Here is a 15,065-nt window from a genome sequence, read left to right on the forward strand (position 1 = left end):
ATATTTGGCAGAGTCTTCCACCAGGAGAAAATGAAACAAGGGAAGGAGGTGGAACGCAATAAATAAACAGCTCCCCCCCCCCCCCCCCCCCCCCCAATAAAATAGCAGGTTTGGGGGGTTAGTCCTTTTATGAAGAGCTGATAACTGCATAACTCATACTGAGTAACTGTAATCAGAAATAATTTATCAGTGAGAAACAAAATGCACTTTTTATCTAACGCCTTCCAAACTTAAAGGTGATTATTTTTAGAACAGCTGCCTGAATACTGTGATATTGAAGAGGTGAATTGATATTGAAAATCAAATAAAATATCTTTCTATTCTTTTACCCTGATGGACAAATATGACACATTGGTTCCATGATCTTGGTTCACAGCCCCAGGAAACAGGAACCATAATAACAGTGAGTTAAAGAGATTTGTGATCTGGTACTAGCATGAAACTAAGTACAATCAAATTCTTTCTTATTTTTCCTTTCTGTTTCCTATACACACACGGTAAATTACTAAGTATTATTTTGTCTTCATCTATGTATTTGTGAGATGGGAGTAGCACAAACAGTATTCATAGGATATGCCTGAAGAAGTATTGTGAGATTTTTGTTTCAGTTCACAAGGTGTATCCTGAGCAGAAAGATGGTAAAATACAGCTGCTAGTTTTGTCCAATTGGATCCCAGGCTCTATTTGTTGTAACCATTCTGTTTTTAGTATTTTAAAAACATTTTCAGGTTTTCATACCTATTAAGACCTTCATGGTGTCTTTGGTGGGTATACTTGATCATAGCGTGCCAGATCAAAGATGTATTTAGGTAAGGTTTTGACTCTAGACATCATTAATGCCTGTGAGTCTTGCTTATCAAACAAAATTCACAGGAGGTTTGAGCTGCACAGCTAAATTTCAGTCCTTTAAGGGGATCCTCCTTCTGAGCTCTGCTGCCTTGGCCACAAACTTAGTGTGACTCCCATTTCCTCCAACACCTTTTCTTTTCTCAGGGCTGGGAGTGGGAAGCACAAAGTATTTCTGGATCTGGCACGTGTACCAGGGAGGGCTTTACTATGAGAGGATGGAGCGGTACCAGCCATGGCTGGCTCCCTCCACCTTTGCAGCTCCCAAGAGAGATCAGAAACTGATTAGAAGACCCAGGTCAGAGCTTTTTAAGCTCTGAATTTGTCAGGCAAATGGAGGAGAAACAGATTTACAGTACTTTGTTTTAAGATGTATTTATTTGTAACTGCGAAAGCTGCAGCCATATTGTGTTACTGCATCAGGATCCTAAGCAGATGTTTAGATTTTACAGAAAAGGGCATATGGAGGAATTTTTAGTTTTCCTTTAGGAAAAAAAAAAAGTTACCTTGTGTTTTATACACTGATGCTTACAAGAGGACAACCTATGTCATTACATCAAACTGTTTTAATGTAAAGATTTTTTTTTTCTTTCTGATAAGGTTAAGTAAATCAAGATAAATGTGTAGTCTCCCACTAAAATACTGGAGCCAACATACTGCATCATTTTTGAAGAAGCTTGAAAGGAAATGACATAGGAATTTCTTAGGGTAGGATTTCTCAGACTTTTCTATAATGTGATCATAGCCTAACAGAAAGATGATGTAACTAAACGGTTTATTCATTTCATAGTTGCATAGACTATCTCTTGTTTCCTTTCACATCTACACAGCAAACCTGTTGTTGAAGCCTGTCCAATTGGTATGTGGAAAATATGCATCATAGGGAAGGAATAATGTTGTCTTAGTTTTCTGTTCATATCATTTATTATTATTATTATTTTATATAAAGACCATACTAAACATGTCATTGTCCCTGCAAACCAGTAGAAAAGGCTCTGTGAACTCTGCCAGTCTCCACACTGCAATGTGTTTGCTGAAGAACATAAATGGGGAGCATCTACCTGTATGTTTTAGTTCAGCACAGACGTATGCTTTCGAACAGTCTCCAGTTGTCCCCACTTTCCTTGCTTTGATATGCATTGGCAAGTGATCTTGGAGTACATGAACTGGATTCCTTTCAGATGAAACTATGCTGGAAGATATGCTGCAACATCGAGGCTAATGTATTCCAGCTGATATAGGACTTCCAGGCCATGGGACCAGACTGATCCAAAGTTTAACAAAAAAGCAAACCAAAAAATCAGAAAGGCCCAAAGCATTATCCCTCAAATGCTTAATGTGTGGAATTTGGGTCCTCAGCAGCAACTTTTTCACACTTAAATACTCTTCGCATTGGTGTGTAGCACATGATAATGTAGATGTAGGTGTTTATCATTAGCAACCATTGCTTTTACAGAGTTCTAGCTTTAACTTGTTGAGATTACATATTTGTACACAGAGTTTTGGATCTGCATCACCATTTTTTATATGTGATTCATGATGATTGAGGCTATCTTGAAGTCGTCTTAAAGAAGAAAATCCTTCTTAAGGAAGATCCCTTAAGTTTATCTATCTCTATTTTGTCAGGGGATTTCAAGATACAGGGAAAAAAAAAAAAGAAAAAACCTTGCAGAAAAATATAAAATCAAAGTTACTCTATTCTCTGTTAAACATTTAAGTGACAGTTTTTTGTAGAATCTGATTTGAGGTATGTGTATATAGAGAATACCTTTATATAGGTGTATTTGCCTAGAGAAAAGGATGCTCAGGGGAAACCTTATGACTCTCTACAACTACCTCAAGGGAGGTTGTGGCAGAGTGGGGGTCAGTCACTTCTCCCGAGCAACAAGTGATAGGACAAGAGGAAATGGCCTCAAGTTGCACCAGGGGAGGTTTAGGTTGGATATTAGGAAAAAGTTATTCACTGAAAGGGTTGTGAGGCATTGGAACAGGCTGCCTAGAGGAGCAGATGAGTCATTATTCCTGGAGGTATTCAAAAGACACATAGATATGGTGCTTAGGGATGTGGTCTAGTGGTAGACTTGGTGCTAGATTAATGGTTGGACTTGATGATCTTAGAAGTCTTTTCTGACCTAAATGATTCTATGATTCTGTGTTTCTATATGCCTCCGTTTTGTCCAGAGGCAAATCTCCAAACACTGGAATACCGTTTCCAAGCATTGGGAAATTCTAAGTACAAATCTGAATCTTTCACTTGGTCTCATATATAACATGACCAGAAAAAGAAACATTCACTTCTTACATGGGCCAGTTCAGGTTTTCTCATCTGGCTACTAAAGGAGCTCTGCCAGCTTTGAGTTTTTTGCTGAAATACTGTTTCAGGTGAAGAGACGTGCATATTGATTACTTGCATGTAGAGATTATTGGGTTCTGATATGCTTCAACTGATGACTCTATGCAGTTGATTGGCATGGTCATAAAAAACATATATTTTTTCTGCATTATGAATTAGAGTGTACCAAGTAGCAGATACTCACAAAATTGTAATAGGTTATGACTAAGTCTTTGTAGAGGAATTTTAGACTCTGTTCTGTAATGGTCTAATTGTCGTTCTGCTTACTGAATCTTCTATGGTGTGTAAATACGTAGGTAGCAAAATCACAGAAGAAAAGCTGTTTTCATGGTTAAATGGGTATTCTGGGTTGGATGCCACCAAACTCCCTAATTAAGTTTAATATAGTAAAAAAGGATGATATGCATGAGGCTGCAATACCGTGCACACAGTACCTAATGGTACAGGACAATAACACAAACCTGGCAAAATGTTAGAATAAGTATGCTTTATGGATGAGGCATTTTTGCTGCTGCCGCTGTCTGATATGACACACATGGTTTCCAGTAGCTAAATGTATGGTAGTTAGTTTCTGTATCCAACACTGCTGTTCTTCCACTGACTGCTTACATCAACTAGCCTTATGTTTGTTTTATTGCTTCTGTTGTCACTTTATTTATTATGCTTTTATATAGCTTTATAGATGTTCACAGCACTTTATAAAACATAGAATTAGACAACCTTGTTGCCACAAAGAGCTTGCAATCAAAGCTCTGATCTTGCACTGAACTTTTATTCAATGCACAATCCCATTGAACTTAATGGGATGCCACACAGGAATAGAGACTACAAGCAGATCTACTGTCAGGCTTGGTCTTAATACACCGACAACTAATACTAATACGATACTAATCCAGAAGTTGTGGGTGAGCATCCAGGCAAAAATGTGTGTCTTTACATCTTGGCCTATGCCATAGCTATAATCTCTGCCATTCATGTCACAGTGCAAGGAATCTGCTTTCTCTGGTTATGATGACTGTTAATCTTTCTAAAATAAAATATGGTCCCTACTTCCATGTCTGCATGAACCATGTTGGCCTCATTTTGCTGGAGTCAAGTAATGAGAAAACATTCAGGACTGTAACTTAAATGGTTCGAGAACTGGGATCTCTTAAAATATTTCTTAATTTTCTCCTTGTTCTGGCACCAAGGCAAATGGGTAGGTGAGTCCAAGAAAAATATGAAATATCCAAATATTATTTAACATAAGTCATGCAGGTCCCAAATTCCCAACAAGATACATCAGACGTAATAGTTAGCACTTTGTATCCTTACAATGGAAAATAGCAAGGGTTGTACAGCTGAGATTATCCTAAATATGGATTGTTCAAGTTCTTTAGACCTCTGTCCACAGAGGAACTTGAGAAGTCTCATTGCTTGTGAAAGTAAGTCCATTGTATTTTAGTAGTATAAATCTGGAACTAGGAATTTCACAGCAGGTACCTGAGACTGACAATTTTTTTGTCTCTAAAATTTGTTGTTTAAATTTTGGAATAGTGCTATGACTTCTTTGTTCAAATTCTAATACCATTAAAAAATCTGCACTTCTGGTCATAGCAATAATTTGGTTTTAGCAAGTGGTTGGCTTGAGTGGTTACTGATGGAGTTTTATATATAGAAATATGAAGCATGTAGTTTATTGTAAATGTGAAGTCCAGATAATTTAAGGCCTGAGTCTAAATGTGGTTTAATACCTTTTGATTCCTTACCAATTCTGGAATGGTCTGGCAAATAATCAAGTCTCCAATTAAGATTTGAGCAATTAATGTTCTTCTAGCCTACACCTCTCTGCCTCTGTCCTAAAGAGCATGCAAAGACCACTAAAGGTAAGGAACTGCCAGTAGTGGTCTTGTCCTCAGCCCTCCTGAAAGGAGCAAATGGAAAAAGCGAAGGCATGTCAGGGTTCACCTCCAGCAGAGTTTGATTTGTGCAAGCTTTCAAAGTTGTAAAACAAGAGTGCAGTCCTGGTTACCCAGTTGCTTGTACTGGGGGAGCTACTGGAATTCACTGTGGCACTTTCTGTGTCCATCTACCTGGATTTTCTCCAAAAGGGAGTTCATCCCAGGTGGTGTGTCCCCATGTGGGAGCACATCTCTCTGAAAGAATAGACAGTCTTTGAGATTGGTGTCACAGTGAGACCACTTGATTAACCAAACATGGAGGAAGGAGTAGGCATGATGCTGAATAGTGGGTACTATAGGACCACGTAATGGAGATCAACATTCATGACCCATGTCTGGACCAGGGATTATAGTTGTATATTTTGTCCTACTGACCTAGTTTAATAGATGCTTATGTTTCGTTTTTTTTTTTTTTTATAGGCACTTGTGCTTTGTGAAAGTTCTATTATTTCCTAATATTTGTAATTTTCAAGAATGTGTGGGCCCCAGTTTCCTGCACTGAGCCCACCAGCTAGAATTGCTTGTGAAAATATTAATTTCTTATATAACTTCAGGATTTTTTTTTTTTTGGGGTGCATTCTTTGTGTAGGGGGGACAAAAAGAAAAGGGCCATATCATTTCAGAACATAAGCCTTTCTTTAGCAATTGGCCTTTCTAGGGAGTGGGTTAATTTATATCTGTCTAACATGGAGTTGTTTGTGTTCAGTACTGAACACTGTCAGACAAGCATGCTGAAGCAGTTGAGATCTGATCCATCATAACACTTTGGATAGTCCTGAAGTAGCTAACAAATATCACATGAAAACAGGTGCCAAGAATATCAAATATATTTGGGCTGATACGTAAATGCCCTATTCAGTTTCTTGTTTTCTCTTGTCAAGCTCATTGTACCGTTTAGGGTTTTAACTGAAATAGTTTTAGGTCTGATTTCTTTTGTGTGTGAAGCTTCCACAAGTTGAGGAGAAATGTGGTATAGCTGCTGAATTTGTCCCTCTATCACTGAAAATAAGTGGTTTGGGTCTAGAAGGCCAGAATGGTTTGAACCTAACTTTAGCCATAACAAAGCAATGCTTCAAGAAAGACAAAGGAAAGGGATACAACTGACATCTCAGTTTCACATCAAACCAATAAAAATAATTTGTCCTGGGACAGCATTTAAAATATTCCTCTTTAATTGCAATGAGTGGGTCCTTGGCTTTAAACTAGCTGGGACCAGTATAGACAGACAGATTTTAACACCCAATGAGGCTTATCACCCAATTTCCAAAAGGGAATATTTATCCTATTTTTAGATGGTTTTTGTTTGCTTAACATTTCTGAAGATATGATCATATAATACTGATTGTACTGTATGCCAGAGTGATGGAATCATTCCCAACCCTTTTCTTACATCTTTTTCTTATGTCTAGATTCCTATTTGGAAGAAAAATGTCCCCAGATTTATAAATGTCTAGCCCTGAAAATGCTTAGCAACTGCATGTAATCTGCATTTTTATCCTGCAAAGGGTAAGTAGAAATCCTTTGGGTGTGTGTTGTATATGTTAATGCTCTGGACTACTGCTTAGTACTTCAGAATAGTTCCTCACTCATTTTCTGCAGCCAACTACTTGTAGATCTTTGCAGATTTTAGTGCTAAAAAAAGCCCTCAAAATTGTAAACATGTTCAGTCATGTGAGAATCTATCAATCTAGTACATCTTCGAAATGCAAACCATATTCTGAAGCAAAATGATAAATGAGAAGACGGTATAAAGCTAAACCCAAGACTGTATTTGAGGCTTGCTTAGTCTTTTCTTGGCAAACACTTTAATATTTTCTTCTGATACTCCATATCTAGGGTGCCAGCTGTGTGGGCAATATGAATACTTCTTTTCCATGCTGTATTTTCCTCTTGTAGGTTGCCACCCTTTTCAAAACAAATCAGCAGAATTAAAAGGGCCGAGGGGGAGTTTTCACTTGCTTTCTGATGGCAAGGTAGGACTTTCATGTATGTCTGCCTAATTTGAGGAATGACTGCTTGGTAATGGAAGAGTGGATAAAAAATATTAAAGAAAAGTTCACACAGTATGGGAAATACGTTACGCTGTTGCTCTGAAAAACACAAGTTATGCTTATAGTATGTATCATCTAATCTCTCCTTCTCACTCTTTCTTTTTCTCTGAATATCTCTGCTTCACTTCAGTTCTTTTGCTCATTTTATTATTAGGAACATTTACGGGAAAGAGAATTTATAGTCTCCTTCTGCTAATAAATGTTAAGGAATATGACTTAAAATAGGGAATACACAGCAGGAGATGATGAACTCTTAATAAATATCCTGTTTTCATGCAAATATTCTTAGTAACACAAACAAAACAAAGCAGAAAGGGAAATGCAGCCAAAGTGTTATACAAGCTGTGGCATAATTAAATAGGACGGATTTCAGAATTTTCCAGAGGCTAAGAAGAGTTTCAAGTTATCCTCCAGACTTTTCCAACTCATTCCTTCACACGGTTTCATCCCATAATATTGGATGGAGGATTGGAAAAGGAGAATTGGAAGAATGACAAAGTAACCTGAGAACTTTGCAAAAATTCTTAGTGCCTGTCTTGCTCCATATCTTCTCCTTGACGAGAGACTCTGACCTTATAACTTGGCAGATTCTGTTGCTTGATGGTTTTGGAGTTTTTTAAAAGTTACCAAGGTTATGTTGTGATCCTTGTTCTGGTGGAAATACTATCTTCCTCCACAACCATAAGCATGATACTCTCTGCAAAAGGTATTGATGCTACTTAATTGGCATTAACTCTAGCATTTGTCCATAGTAACATGCTGGAATAATATTTAGCAGTTTTCCTAATGGTGTAATAGTGGCATAAAAACTGGGGAGTGATTAATGAGAAAGGAAAATCTAGATCATACGGTCATTTGGATTCAACAAATAGCATGTCTGAATATGGCCAAATTCTCCCTACATCTACTAGCTAAGGGGACAGCTGTAATTACAGAAGAGGGGTCTCCATCTTGGAAACAATGAATAAAGATTTGGATAATAATTGATTGCTACCTTCTGGACCACTTCTGTGGCCAAAAGAGCTGATATGATCCATACACAAATAAGCAAAGGAATCTCAAGACACATTTTATTTGGTCTTGATACACTGGTTATTGGGCTCTAAGTGTGCCCAAGCATTAAGTTTTCAGGTTGGGTGGTCAAAATCTGATCAGAAAACAAACGTCACGATAAAGAAGGCATTAGGAAATATATATGTTTTGCATTCATATTTATGTTGTTTAGTCTGACTATGACAAGCTGTTATTGCTGATACATACTTCTAAGGTGAATAAAACTTGAAAATTGGGATCACCAGTGTAGCAGAGAAAGTTGTCAGAAGATTCAATGACTCCAAGTTGAAAACTTGGATAAATTCATATTAGAAAGAAGGAGCACATTATTAATTATCACTGGAGAATTTTCCTAAGGGTTGTTGTGGAGTCTGTTACACAGCCAATCTTTACATCACAATTGTGTACTTTGACAACAGAGAAGCAAAATACTCACTTTCATCCAAAGTGTATTGTTTTCTTTTTGGGACAGATGCACCACAGAGCAAATTAATGTCAAATTTTGCTCATTTTGGATTATGTAGATCTTAGCCCAGACTTAGTTTTGGCCCAAATTCAGATCTGAACTTTGTGGCTAGTCCTTATCTTGTTTGTATATCAAACCAAAGCCTATTTCATGAAAACTCTTGAATTTCACAAAGTCATTTATATAGCCAAAATTTGCGTCTGGCTCAAAACCTTCTATTGTGTTGAAACAGTAACTGGCTTCAGCTATCTTTAAATCTGGGGAAAGTCTGTATTTGAACTTCACAGTTTGGGAGCTTCTGTTTTTTCTTTGTTATACTTGTGGGATTGCAGGCATGTACCATGCATACTGTTGTATAAATGCCTCATGGTTCCTGACTTTGTCAAAGGAGGAGGTTTTCTATCTGCTGAAATGTTGTGAAACACTTACCAGGTTATAGCCAGAACAATCATATCATCCTTGGAAAGAGTATGGGGCAGGTATAACTCACTGATAATTTTAAGTCATTACAATCTTTTATTCTTTCCTACTTTTACTAGGTTTTATTTACATTGAGGGAAAATATCTCTAAGAGTAATAATTTGCAGGAATTTTGTTTGAAACTGAAGTAAATTTGCTTGATGGGTACATCATGATACTGGGCACACTTACAATAGCTTAGTGGTGTGGTCCTGGGATGTATAAAGGAAATGGGGCTGTTCAGGGGCTTGGAGCCAAGCTGCAAACTCAGCTCCTCCAGAGCATGCTGGTTGTAAGCAGCAAGCCTGAGAGGCACGCATGTGGATATTTCTCCCCTGCCTGGGTGCTTTTTCCTCTGAAATTTGTCACATTCGTAATATTCAGGATAAATAATTTCTTCACTGTTCATCTTAAAAAACCTGCTAAGAATAATACAGGGCACCTGGCCTGGGCCAGCAAGTGCTGTCCCACATAACTGAAGGCAAAATACATGGCAGGTTTAGATGGTTTGAATAATATCTACTCCAAAGACCATTTTGCTGCAGGTGCCATAAGCCTCACAACAGACATTAGACCCCACAGTATAAAACAGAATGTCACAACTGTACTATATCTTCTATTTCCTTGGCATATAATTGTCATTTAAGCAACATGGCCACCATTTGCTATGAGCCTACTGATAAGCCTTTTGCCTGGTTCTTGAAGTGAAATCTGACACTTCAAAAAATTTCTCAGTGTTGTACCATCGAGTACCAATGGCCATTAAAAAGTTCTTGGAATCATTTCCTTGGTGATTTTGAACCTATGAAATAGGCTGATCTTTGAAGTTTAAAGACAGGATGATTTGGGATGAAGGTCGCCTTTTGCAATTTATGCCTTAAATCATTTTACATTTTTCATTTCAATATTGATTAAAAATATTTATTCTAGCAGACTTCTGGCTTTTACCTTTTAAAACAATAAAATTGATTTAATTCCTTTAATCAGTTTTAATTATTTTCTTTCAGAAAAGAAATCCAAATATACGATATATTTCATGGCAAATTCTTGTTATATTTTATTCTTTCACATGATGTATTTATTGATGTATATTGATGTGTATATATTATTGCATTTGAATGATTGATACTATTTCCTTTGTGGCATGAGAAGCTGGTGGATTTTAATTGCGAGATACAACAGTACATACAATAGTAAAATATTGCTGTACAGCATGCTCAACTTTGTTGTCTTCCCTATTAGACTGGAAAATGTTTTAATGACTTCATTTTTTAAAATGATGCCAGGACAACTATGGGCATTACATGCTTTCAAAAATTCAAATAAAACACATAATTTCAATTTAACCCAAATTTTAGTCATATAAACAGTTGATTAGGAATGAGTAAAACCTTATACAAGAATAAAAAATAAATATAAAGCATCTGTTCCACAGTTTATGTAACATGATCTGTATATTTAATTTCTTTTCTATCCAGAGGTTTATATGAAATTGCATGATCTGATTTAAAGGGGCATTATGCACTTCAAAACACCTATGGTTTTGCAGCAATGTATTAAGTAACACCCCAATCTTACAGTAATATCAGAGCTTGTATTGTAAGTATTGGGTGTCATAGATTATTTTTTTTCCCGCATAAGTAATGTTCTCCTGGTTGTCCTACATATTCCTATTTGGCTTGTTCTTGTGGAGGAAGAACTTTGCCATTTGCTTTTATGTACTGCTCCCTCTATCAAACAAAGGCGTTAGTACAGAAGTTTACAGTGCTGTAGTCAACTTCTTCCTCTCTTGACAACACTTACACCATAGGGTTTTAGGTTTTATTTGGGCTGCTGTGTGGAACACTAGGATATCTAGAGAGCTTTTCAAAGGAACAAAGTGGAATTAAGTAGTCAACTTTTGCTGAGTCTTAACAAAAAAGAGTGCTTCATTGCACTTTAGTAAATCGTTCCCCAAACAATGACCATTACAGCAACAGTAAAACATCAACAGAAATGCTGCATCTGCCTTCTCCAAACCTTCTAAAAGGTTTAAAATAAGTTTTCTAAAGTTTGGACCAGAAGTGTAAGTGGACTGAAATTTCCTGAAGTTGAACTTCATGAACTTTTGGATTATTTGCCCACATATTTATACTGGAAAGGATGCACTTGGTATTTGTTTGGTATCATTTAATAATTATTTATCTTCTGGTAACTTAGAAACATTCTCCAGAATACTTTGTCCGAATATAAAATATTAAAATTGGCCCCCAAAATAGTCATTCCCCTATAATTTGTATGTGATGACTTTTGTTGTTCAGTATAATGGCTTCTGGACCTATGCTTGGAACCCAAGACTGATCTCATGGTCAGCAATGGAAAATGTACATAGCTCTCTTGAAAACAGATGAAGATCCAAACAGGCCTTTTGGTGAAAAGCTGCCTGTTTTGGAGATCATTATTTTTTCAGGGATGTGAAGTATTCTACTAGCATTTAATTTCTGTTTGGGGAGTCTGTAATAATCTTGTTGTTTTGCCTGATCTGCTGTCTCAGAGTTGTAATACTGGCTCTCTAGAGCCCATTCAAATGCTTTTAACACTACTTGTTCAAGATTTTGCTTGTTAAGATGACGGTCCTGCGTGATTGCAAGGCCTGTATGGGCTGATGTTCAGAAACATAGAATGGTCTGAATAGGTTTTGATTCAGAGTGTCTAATGCCTGCCTCTTTCTTTGTCCTGCTTTCTGAATACATTGGAAAACGCTATTATTTGAAATCTCATGATATGATGTTGCTGTTTACTATGTGGTTTGATACGGGCAAGATCACCCCCATATGCTCTGCCCCAGGTCTTGATTGACAGTGAATATGTGTGGTGAAGGAAATGCACACACACACCCAAAAGTATTTTAATTTTTTTGGGCCTTGTATTCTGATTTTTAGTATTAGTACTTGTGCTCTCAAACACACCAAGGCCTTTCTATAATCCACCGTTTTATTTATTATGGCTGTAGCCCCATTACTATCCCTGAGTCCATTTCACCTACTCATAATGAACACAGTTGTTAACCTTTGAGTAATCATACTTCTTTCCTCACTGATATTCTCAGTAAGCTTTCTGGCACCAAATTCACTTTCTTATTGTCACCTTTGAAACTCATTATAAGCTCGTTTGTTGTTTGTTTCTCTTGTTGAAGCAACAGTCTTCCTCAGCTCTCTCACTTTGTGAACCTGGGCTAAACATTTAATATCTCTTTTTTTTTTTTTTTTTTTGTGGAGCTTTTTCAGAAGGATACTTCTCCACTCACCCCCTAAAAAAAAATGTCTTCAAAGCTCATCTGTAATACCTGTATGAAAACACTGAATCTGGGGCATAGATGCAAGGAACCAGCATTTTCATAGCTATTTGCAGTTATATCATAGAATCATGGAATATCCTGAGTTGGAATGGAACCACAAGGATCATGAAGTCCAACTCCAGCCTCCACACAGGACTACCTAAAAATTATACCATTTATTTGAGAGTATTGTCCAAAGGCTTCTTAAACTCTGTCAGGCTCACTGCTACCACCACTGTCCTAGACAACCTGTTCCAGTGCCTGACCACCCTCTTGGTGAAGAACCTTTTCCTAATATCTGATCTGAACCTCCTCTGACACAGCTTCATGCTGTTCCCTTGGGTCCTATTATTGGTCACCAAAGAGAAAAGATTAGCACCTCCTCCCACGAGGAAAACAAAGTACAAATCCTTATGTAATATTTTTGCATTGTATTTTCATTTTTACGATTGTTTTTAATTCTGATTGGTGTTCTGTTCTGATGTATCTGTTACATAGACCATAGGATTGGAAGAGGAGAAAGCAATAAAGGGCCATTTCTGTATGAAAAATTATTAAATTGATACAACTGCAGAACATTACATTTAGGCTACAAAAGGACAAAGGTCTGTAAAATCATAAATGTGATGGAGAAGGGAGTGGAAGAGGGGAATGATTGCACCTTTTTTCTTTTAATACAGGAGTTAGGGCTTTAAATGCAGCTTGGTCAGCAACAGGATCAAAACTAACCAAAAGATGTAACTCCACATAAGGGAATAGTGTAGCCTAGGACACAGTGGGTGCTCAAAATTTACTCATAATCTGAAAGTTATCAGGTAACCTCATGGAAGGAAAAGGAAGAACACAGCTCACAGACACTGGATTTGGATCAGGAAGTTCCTGTTTTCCATATCTCGTGCTTCTCTAGATATCTGCTAATGGCCACAGGAGGTCTGTGCATTGTCCAGAGAAATTTAATTCCCTCACTACCTCTGCTGCAGAATTTTCAGATATTCAAGTAGCCTAAGCCCACCTTTGCCAATGGGCGCTAATTTACCATACTGGATTCCCATCTTATAAAACCTCATGGCTTACACTGCTTCTGTTGTTGCTGGAGACACCTCTAAAGATATCTCCACATATCGTGAGATAAGTGGTAAATTTGCTCCTAATGACAAACTGGTAGTTTTGGTAGTCTGGTGCAATGTTCCAGCCCCTGTACGGATGGTTTTTTTTGCACTTCCTTTCTCTGTACCCACACACATTTCCATTAGCCCATTTCCCCAACCTGCTCTTTCCATCCTTGGTATTTGTTGAGCAGGCCCAGCTGCACTCTTGATTCCTCTTACAAAATGTCTTCCCTTAGTCTCTAATTGGTCTCCATCTTCACACTTCCAGACCCTACATCCAGTCACAGCTTCACTCCTTCAGATTTAAGTCAAAGTGTCACAGACGATAAAAAATGTCATTACAAGTTCTCTTCTTATACTTCAGTTACAGGAAATGTTTTGCTCAGCTGCATGTTACAGTGAGCTGAGAATAGAAGGGGTCTTCAGGGAAATTTGCAGTTCAGTTCCAACTTCCAGTTTGTGCTGGCTTTGCTTAAATAGTCTTTTTTCTTGATAGCAGTCTGGCTGGGCCAAGTATAGGCACATTTTTACAGGTGTAGTTGAAAGAGTATCTTTGACATAGAATAACTTTCCTGCTTAATCCTATGCTTTGTTTCACAACAAAATTAATAAGGAAAGCTTATTAGTACACTATTTATTTATTTATTTATTTATTTTCAGCAGGAAAAAATTCCCATGTTTTCTCCCTTTCTGTTCCTTAGAAACAGGTAAATGTTTTTGGCCAAAGCTTCCAAAAGAAGTGCTGCAAAGCAGACCCCGGCATTGGGAATCATCATCCCTAAAGTCACATTTGGCAGAGTCATGTGAGAAACAGCACAATTATAGGAAGTACTGAGATTCTTTAATATTAAGCAGAGCTTCAAGTCTCACAAATCTCACTTAGTAGTAGTATATTACCCAGAGCACTATACTGTCTGGAGCATTTTTAAAATTCTTGGTCTAAAATTGAAATTAGGTAAAAGTCTAATAAGCTAATTCCCTCCCTCCCTCTCAGGTTAGCCTTGAAAATATTAAAAAGACGTAAAGGTGTTAGCCATTTTAAACTTTGTCAGCAGGGTACTTAAAACACTAAGTCCCATCATTGGTTGCATACAGAGATTGTGCAGAAGGGTTAATCAGTAGACTAAAACAGTGTCACTAGTTTTTTTTTTTTGTTTGTTTGTTATATTTTGTTATGATTCATGTCCTAATGTCAATTAAAACCATCTGTACATGTTCATTTTCAAACGATTTATAGGCATACGTCCTCTTCTCAAACATTCCAAGGAATTTTAACCTGGTATGTAGACATTATCTATTTCTCCATAACTGGAAAAAAATAGTGAATTAAGTAAGTATGGCATATTCATCCAAAGGATTTTGTGTGGTAGAAGATAATAAGAGACAGTTGTGAAATCATATGATACTATGGCTTAGAATTATAGGTGGAGCAGTAGCAAGGCCTTTAGCAGAGGTTGCCTGATGAATTAAGA

At 37.2% G+C, this 15,065-nt stretch overlaps 1 protein-coding gene across 1 annotated transcript in view; it reads left to right on the forward strand.

Annotated features, from left to right (window-relative positions):
- Positions 1–15,065, forward strand: part of LOC308194636 (uncharacterized protein) — a 201,012-nt gene that overhangs the window by 51,788 nt on the left and 134,159 nt on the right. Inside the window, exons 10-11 of the mRNA XM_080590772.1 lie at positions 6,549–6,645; positions 7,036–7,112. The gene's annotated coding sequence lies outside the window, so the exon portion shown is untranslated. The remainder of the gene's footprint in view (positions 1–6,548; positions 6,646–7,035; positions 7,113–15,065) is intronic.

Source organism: Anser brachyrhynchus, assembly GCF_964034855.1.
Source record: "Anser brachyrhynchus genome assembly, chromosome: 4".
In the NCBI taxonomy this organism is placed as follows: Eukaryota; Metazoa; Chordata; class Aves; order Anseriformes; family Anatidae; genus Anser; species Anser brachyrhynchus.